Source organism: Quercus suber, unplaced genomic scaffold, assembly GCF_002906115.3.
Source record: "Quercus suber isolate HL8 unplaced genomic scaffold, Cork oak 2.0 scaffold_133, whole genome shotgun sequence".
NCBI lineage: Eukaryota > Viridiplantae > Streptophyta > Magnoliopsida > Fagales > Fagaceae > Quercus > Quercus suber.
Genome location: NW_027069596.1, coordinates 1,370,921 through 1,378,053, shown reverse-complemented (window position 1 = coordinate 1,378,053; position 7,133 = coordinate 1,370,921). Strand labels below are relative to the sequence as shown.

The window sequence follows — 7,133 nt, the reverse complement described above, 5'->3', positions numbered from 1 at the left end:
AAAAAAATCATAGGATGGTGTCCATCAATCTTGATAGAGCAGAGCCTAATCCATTTTCAACAAAATTGGTGAAATTTATATCCAAAATAACTTAAAGATTTAAAATTTAAAAAAAAAATTAAGGATTTTAAATTTCTAATCGCTATGAAGTTCTCGTAGTAAATGACCTAATGTCATTAATTATTATATAAGCACGATCCTCCAACAATATTGTTCGTAACTAACTTTCAACACTAGAATGATTGCCACATTTTTTTTTCCCCATTTAATTATGAATAAATTTAGGTATACAAAATTTTCAACAATATTGTTCATACAATCTTTTCTTTCAATGCCTGAGATATATAAATAATTAAGGGAATCACGTACCAATGTAGTGTTCGGAAAAATAAAGTATATTTTACACTTATTAATTGGGTAACACCCACGTGTCTTTTTTAAAAAAACAAAATAAAATACGAATCTTTGAAAGCGGAAAAAGTATATTATGTCTCTTTTGTTAGAAGAGATGTAATGATGCAGGTACGTACAAAATATAGTGAAACAAAACTTTGTCATTATTGATAATTTCATAATTCTAAACATTATTCATAGATTCTAATTTGAAGCAGGATCATAATTTTAGCAACCATGTATGGATTCATTCCTCATGAATATGGATGCATTAATCATGATCATTAGACAATTTACATCCTCATGAAGAACTCCTTTATTTTGTAGGCAACTATATATATAAAGCCATTTTAGAAGTACATATCTCCTTATCAGTGGGTAACCATTTTAGGAGTAGCATAAAAAACCATTTCTAATCAAGGGACTTTCAGGAAATTAAAACTTTGGATTCAAATAGGCAAGGTAAGTTGGGATGGCTGATGTGTTAAACCCATTGAAGTTAGTCCCAGCAGCTGTTGTATACGCACCCATATTAGAGAACACAAGCCAGTCATCAAGTTGCAGTTTCGGCAGTTGGTAACCCCTCAAAACCGTGTCAAGTGCATCACATGTAGGCCCAAAAACAGTTGAATTGTATGTCCTAGATCCTTTGCATGTGGGGTTTTCGAGGTTGGACGTGAGCGCCACAGGCATGCACTTGACGATTGCATTGTCTAGAATTATGCAATTCAAGGACCCATAAATCCCGTCTCTGATCCAATACTCTCTAAGCTCATTCCTTATGCGCTTACTGATAATGTTGGTGGCTAGTGTGAAAACTGACTCGGCAAAGAATCTGCCTGGTTCAGCTATGACTGCCAATCCCGAATAATTGCCAAAACATGATTGTATAGCAGCTTTCACGACTGTAGCTGTTTCATCAAATTGAGAGTTAGCCATGATGCCACCCCCAATGTTTAGCACACTCATCTGACGCATGCCAAGCTTAGTAGCCATCTCGAAAGCAGTTTTAGCTGCCGCTATGGCTTGTTGGTAGGCAAATGAATCTGTGGATGCACTTCCAATATGAAAAGATATTCCAACCACTGTGAGCTGCGCAGTTTGAGTGGCTCGGAGGAGAGTCTCCACTTCCTCAGGTAGCGCATCAAACTTGGAACCCAATGGGCAGCGTGCACCACTATCATCTGGAGCTTTAATCCGAATTATTAAATCACACTTTGGGTGCCATTTTTGCATTGCATCTTCTTAATTTCATCAATTGAATCAAAAGTCGTCAAGTTTACGCCAACACTCGCCGCGTACTTGATGTGAGACTCAGCTTTACAAGGGTTCGCAAATATGATCCGATCTGGAGAAACTCCTAGTGACAAAATAGACTCAATCTCGGCTTGACTTGCGCAATCAAAATTTGTACCAAGAGCAGCCATGGCACCAAGGAAATTCAGGTTCGGGTTGCACTTGACGGCATAGTATGGTTGAACCGTGGGGAGGGCTCGAGTCCACCTATCCATGGGAGTAGTGACTGCACCTAAATCAAGTACGTAAAAGGGTTCTTTGGTTTCTTGTTTGCTACAAATGATGGACCGCATGAAATCAGTCATCCCATCTTTTGATAAGACTGAAACTCTCTTCCGTTTATTCCCGGTGCACCCAATATAGCCTGGAGGCTCTTCGAGATCGATGGCATGGCTAAGAATGCGTTAAAATGTGATAAATGAAAGAGAAAAAGAAAGTTATGATTTGGACTTGATGGAATAGAGCATGAACTTGAAGGGTATATATATACTATATAAGCATAGAGAGGGTTAGGAGAATATANTTATTTATATATCATTTTTAAATATTATAACACTAAACCAAAAAAATAAATAAATAAATAAGGGGATTATTGTACGTGCAAAACGCATGTAATGAGTCTAGTGTGTATGTGTGTATATATATATATATCATATATTATTATATCATAAAAGTTGGGCTTAAAAATTGCGCCAAATAACTACTTTTCTTAATTTGTAAATTAATTTTATATTATTTATTAGGATATATTTCCTCAAATTAAGGGATAATATTTAACAACTGTTTATGGTCCGTTTGGATACAGTTTATTTTGCTGAAAACTAAAAACTGAAAACACTATAATAAAATAATTTTTAAATATGTGAATAGTACTGTGGGACTCATTTTTAATGAAAAAGTTACTAAAAAGTGAGGTCTGTGAATCTCATAAACAATGCACAGGACCCACTAACAATGTCATTTCAGACTAATATGTGGACATTCAAAGTGCTAGTAGGTCCCGTGCACAATGCACGAGACCCACTGGCAAGTTTATGTCCCACGTGAAACCAACTTCTAGTAAAAAAAAAAAAAGGGGGAAGAAGGAAACGTGAAAATGCAAAACGCAGACATGAAAACGTTAAATCCAAATGCGGACTTAATATAGGTAAAATGACAATTTTGTAATTATCTTAACTATGAGGCCCACACAAGCTAACACACAAAAAAAGGGCTCCTCTCTCTCTCTCTCTCAACCCATTTAATTTAACAACCCACCCAATTAACCCATTAGACAATTAAGAGTTGAGGACTATATTTTCAGGAAAAAAAATTAAAAAAATATATCAACTTTTTTTTTTTAATATTAAAAGATAGAAAAGAGCCAATTATTTTAAGAGATTGAAAACTCCTACTTGTTTTATATTTTCCTCCATTTTCTCTTGAACCGAACAAGATTTTAGTTTATATTTTTCTCCATTTTCTTGTGAAACAAAAAAAGATATTAAGCACAATGACAAAGAAAATGGATAGGGTTTAGGACTGACCCTCCCTCCTCTTTAATTTGAACCTCTTAGCCACCAAGATAATATCTCAGAGTTTATTGAGGATTAAAAATTAAATGGCTCTACAAGTGAACAACTCCTTAGCCACCAAGATGATTTTGGCGCTGGATTCAGAGTCAGAGACAAGGAATTTGCTGAAGGAGGCAACGGTGGTGATAAAGTTGTTGACGAATTTACTAGGGAATTTGCTGATGCTCATAACCACAAGCTTATTCACAAATATTTCTATTCCAAATCGAGAAAGAAATCCATAGATCTGAAATTCTCAAGAGTGGATCTCAACTTCAGGAAGGTGGGAAAATAAGAGGAAAATATTAAACATTGCTACCAAACAGAATCTTAGTATTTACAACTAACGATCTGTGACTCCATTTATTTCAAAGTAAAATACTTTCCTAAAGTATTTTCATTGTAAAATATTTAACCGTGTTTGGTTGTGTAAATGAAAATACTATGAAAATCATTTTCCTGTATTTGGTTCCTTTTGAATTTTCTTTTTTAAAATCCTTTAATTAGAAAGGACCTAAACTTAGAATTCTTAAATTCTTTTTAATGAGAAACATAACCATTGAATCAGAAACACAACGACCCAAACTAAAATTGGCTCAAAAAATTTAAATATGCAACAGGAAAAAAAAAAAAAAAAAAACCCAAATCTGCAAAAAAATTTTACCAACCCAGCAAACCCAACACCACAGTCAAGCTCACAAAACCATCACTAAACAATATAATCAACTAATTAATGAGATATGGGTTCTAGTTGACTCAACTGGTAAAATTTTTGATGGTTAAATAAGAGATTTGGGGTTTAATTCCCGCCTACACCAAAAACTGATTGATGTCTTGGTCTGATGATAAAGAGTTATCATCAAAAGCGGACGTCATAGGTTAAAACTTTCTCCAAAAAAAAAAAAAAAAAAAAAAACTAATTAATGAGATTAATTAGTACCACTAATATTTATCTTATAGTTCTAGTTAGTTTTCTAATACTAAGAGCATTTAAGTTCTAAGTAGTGTTGTAATGCTATGAACATGATAAACTACTATTGATAGTATTAATAGTAGTTTATCATACATATTGTAAATAAGATTAAATTTTATAAGGACGTGGTGTAAAACCCATGTTTTACCTCTCCAATCCCAACATGCCACATCATCTTATCACATATTTAAGAATAAATACAATCACACTCAATCAATTCTAATACACATATATAAATCCAACTAACTTGGGAATTTATTGAGATGTTATTAGGTGTGGTAGGACGTATTGAGATTAAATTCTATAAGGATGGGGTGTAAAACCCATGTTTTACACCATCCAATAAGTTATTGCCACATCAGCATTTTACTTAAAATTCAATACATCAATACGTCCTTTAGCATTTCATTGTTAATTTACGTTTTGTTTCCTAAATTAATGAAAAATAAAATTTGATGAGATTGAATGAAAATATATTTTACTTATTAACTAATGTCCAAATCATAAATGCTCGGTTATTAAATGCCTTATAATAAATATGGCTTGGAATAATTATCTCTTGATAATAAATTTTTTTCTTTGCTAACAAGGTGAAAATGTATGCGAGTTATTAACAAGTGACTCAATTATAATAAGATCTTCTACGACCATAATTAAACCTCAAAACAAGCTTTTTTGGAGAAATCTAACAACTTATTTTTATTTAGTTAGCTGGTAAATCAGCTTGCAAAACATTAAAAATGTCTGGAGAAACATTTTCCATCCAAACTTCAAACGAACAACAAAGTCTAGCTCTCCTAACTAAGGCATGTGCTACTACATTGCCTTGCCTATAAGTGTGAGAGAATGATCAACTCCGAAGGGAGTTTACAAAAGATAAAGTTTCTATAACTAGAGGCCCAATATTAGAATTCAACCTATCACCATTTTTTAGAACCAACACAATAGACTGAGAGTCACCCTAAAAAATTTAGTCAGCAACACTGATTTCCTGCACAAAGTTGGCTACCCGTCTAGTTGCAAGTATCTCAACAACTTCCATTGACGATGAGAGTGGAATTTTCTCGAACAACAACGCCATTACTTCACCAGCAGAGTTTCTAATCACCACCCCTATACCTGCTTCATTAGTTTCTTCGAACACCACACCATCGGAATTCGTTTTATACTGACCGAGTGGAGGAGGATTCCATCTTGTTCTTGCCTGTGGTGTTCTTATTTTTCTATTGGTGTTTCGCTTCCCATAATACATTGGTGGCTCTACAAGTAAGCTAGGGTGTTCATATTCCCTTGCTTGCGAAAATAAAATTATACTTGTAAAAAGAAATTAATAGACATAATTTTTTAAAAACTAACATGTTTTATTTTTATCTACCTAAAAAAAATATTGAACACCCTAATTTGAGAATCCTAAGAATTTTTCTTCAGCAAAAATAATCTACATTGGTGGCTCTACAAGTAAGCAAGGGTGTTCATATTCCCTTGCTTGTGAAAATAAAATTATACTTGCAAAAAGAAATTAAAAGACATAATTTTTTTAAAAGCTAACATGTTTTATTTTTATCTACCTGAAAAAAAATATATATATTGAACACCCTAATTTGAGAATTTCAAGAATTTTTCTTCAGCAAAAATAATCTTGGAATCAAAATTTTTTGTCTCTAACACAATTGTAAAAATTAACCCAAATAACGACAAAATTAGGCCAAACGATATTTTTATATAATTTTGCATGGTCTAATCAATTTGAGTGAATTTTGGGGACTAATTGATTAGAAAGTGGTACTTTTTCAATTATACAAACATGGATGCAAGTGATCTTAAAATGATTGGTTAAACAGGAAGGGATTTGCATCCAAGAAGAGGAGAGTGAAGCTAGGTAGATTTCATTGGCCTCAATAAAGTTTGTCTTTAAGACAGTTGTCCACCGCCGTGCATCAACTTGATCTAGTTTTTTACTATTTGGGATCCGATTAAATCGAGCTTTTCGATGAAATTTTTTTTACCATTTGCATTGCGGGTCCCATGGGCCACGGCAAAGCTTCTTTTATTTCCCAACTTCACTTGCTTATTTCTTCACACCGGCAAATTAGCTTTTTTGGTCGAAAAGCTACATCATTTGCTCGTCCATTTCTTTTCTTTCTTTTTCCCTTCACTTTTTTGCTTATCGTGGGTTCTATTATTTTACCCTTTTTTTTTCTTGCAGTACTTTCAAAAATAAATTTCAAAAAAAAAAAATCAACTTATTTTATTTAGCTATCTTTTAAGTTTTGTCCACAATACTTTTAGCTAAAAACTAGGTAAATGATTCCTAAACAGATACAAAATAATTAGCCAACTTCATATCAAAATGAGCATTGAAGTCGGGAGTGAAATGAGACCTAACCCCAAAAAAATAACACCAAAATAGCATAGTTTGAAGTTATCATTTCATGTGTGGGCGTGGATATGGTTGTCTAAGTTGTCTTTATTCTCCAACGCTAGCTCTCATCTCACTCCTATCTATTTCAGTAATTGAAAAACATATAAATCCTACTGGTCTTATGCATAAACCTCTAATTACAATTGTATGGACTTGATTTGCAGCCCAAGCTCAAAATGTAAGGGAAGTGGTCCAATGAGCCCAATACAATAAATTTGTAGAGAGTGGGTCAATGAGCCCAATACAATAAATTTGTAGAGAGTGGGTCAAAGAACTCGGCCTTAATAAATTTGACAACGGCTAGTATAGATTTAAGAGATGATCAAGCAAGAACAAGAAACATAGAACTGACTGAATTTTCTTGTCCGAGGAGGTAAATCTCTATATAACTCAATTAAACTAATTACAGGTATAACTTTGATTGCTAGAGTGTTCTTTTTCTATTTTTTCGATCCCTTCCTCAGGGACAGTCTCTTACATTATATAGCTCCCCTTA

General features: G+C 33.4%; 1 pseudogene; it reads right to left on the bottom strand.

The window, feature by feature from the left end:
* Window positions 1–640: 640 nt before the first annotated feature.
* Window positions 641–2,080, bottom strand: LOC111993852 (ornithine decarboxylase, chloroplastic-like; annotated as a pseudogene).
* Window positions 2,081–7,133: the final 5,053 nt, after the last annotated feature.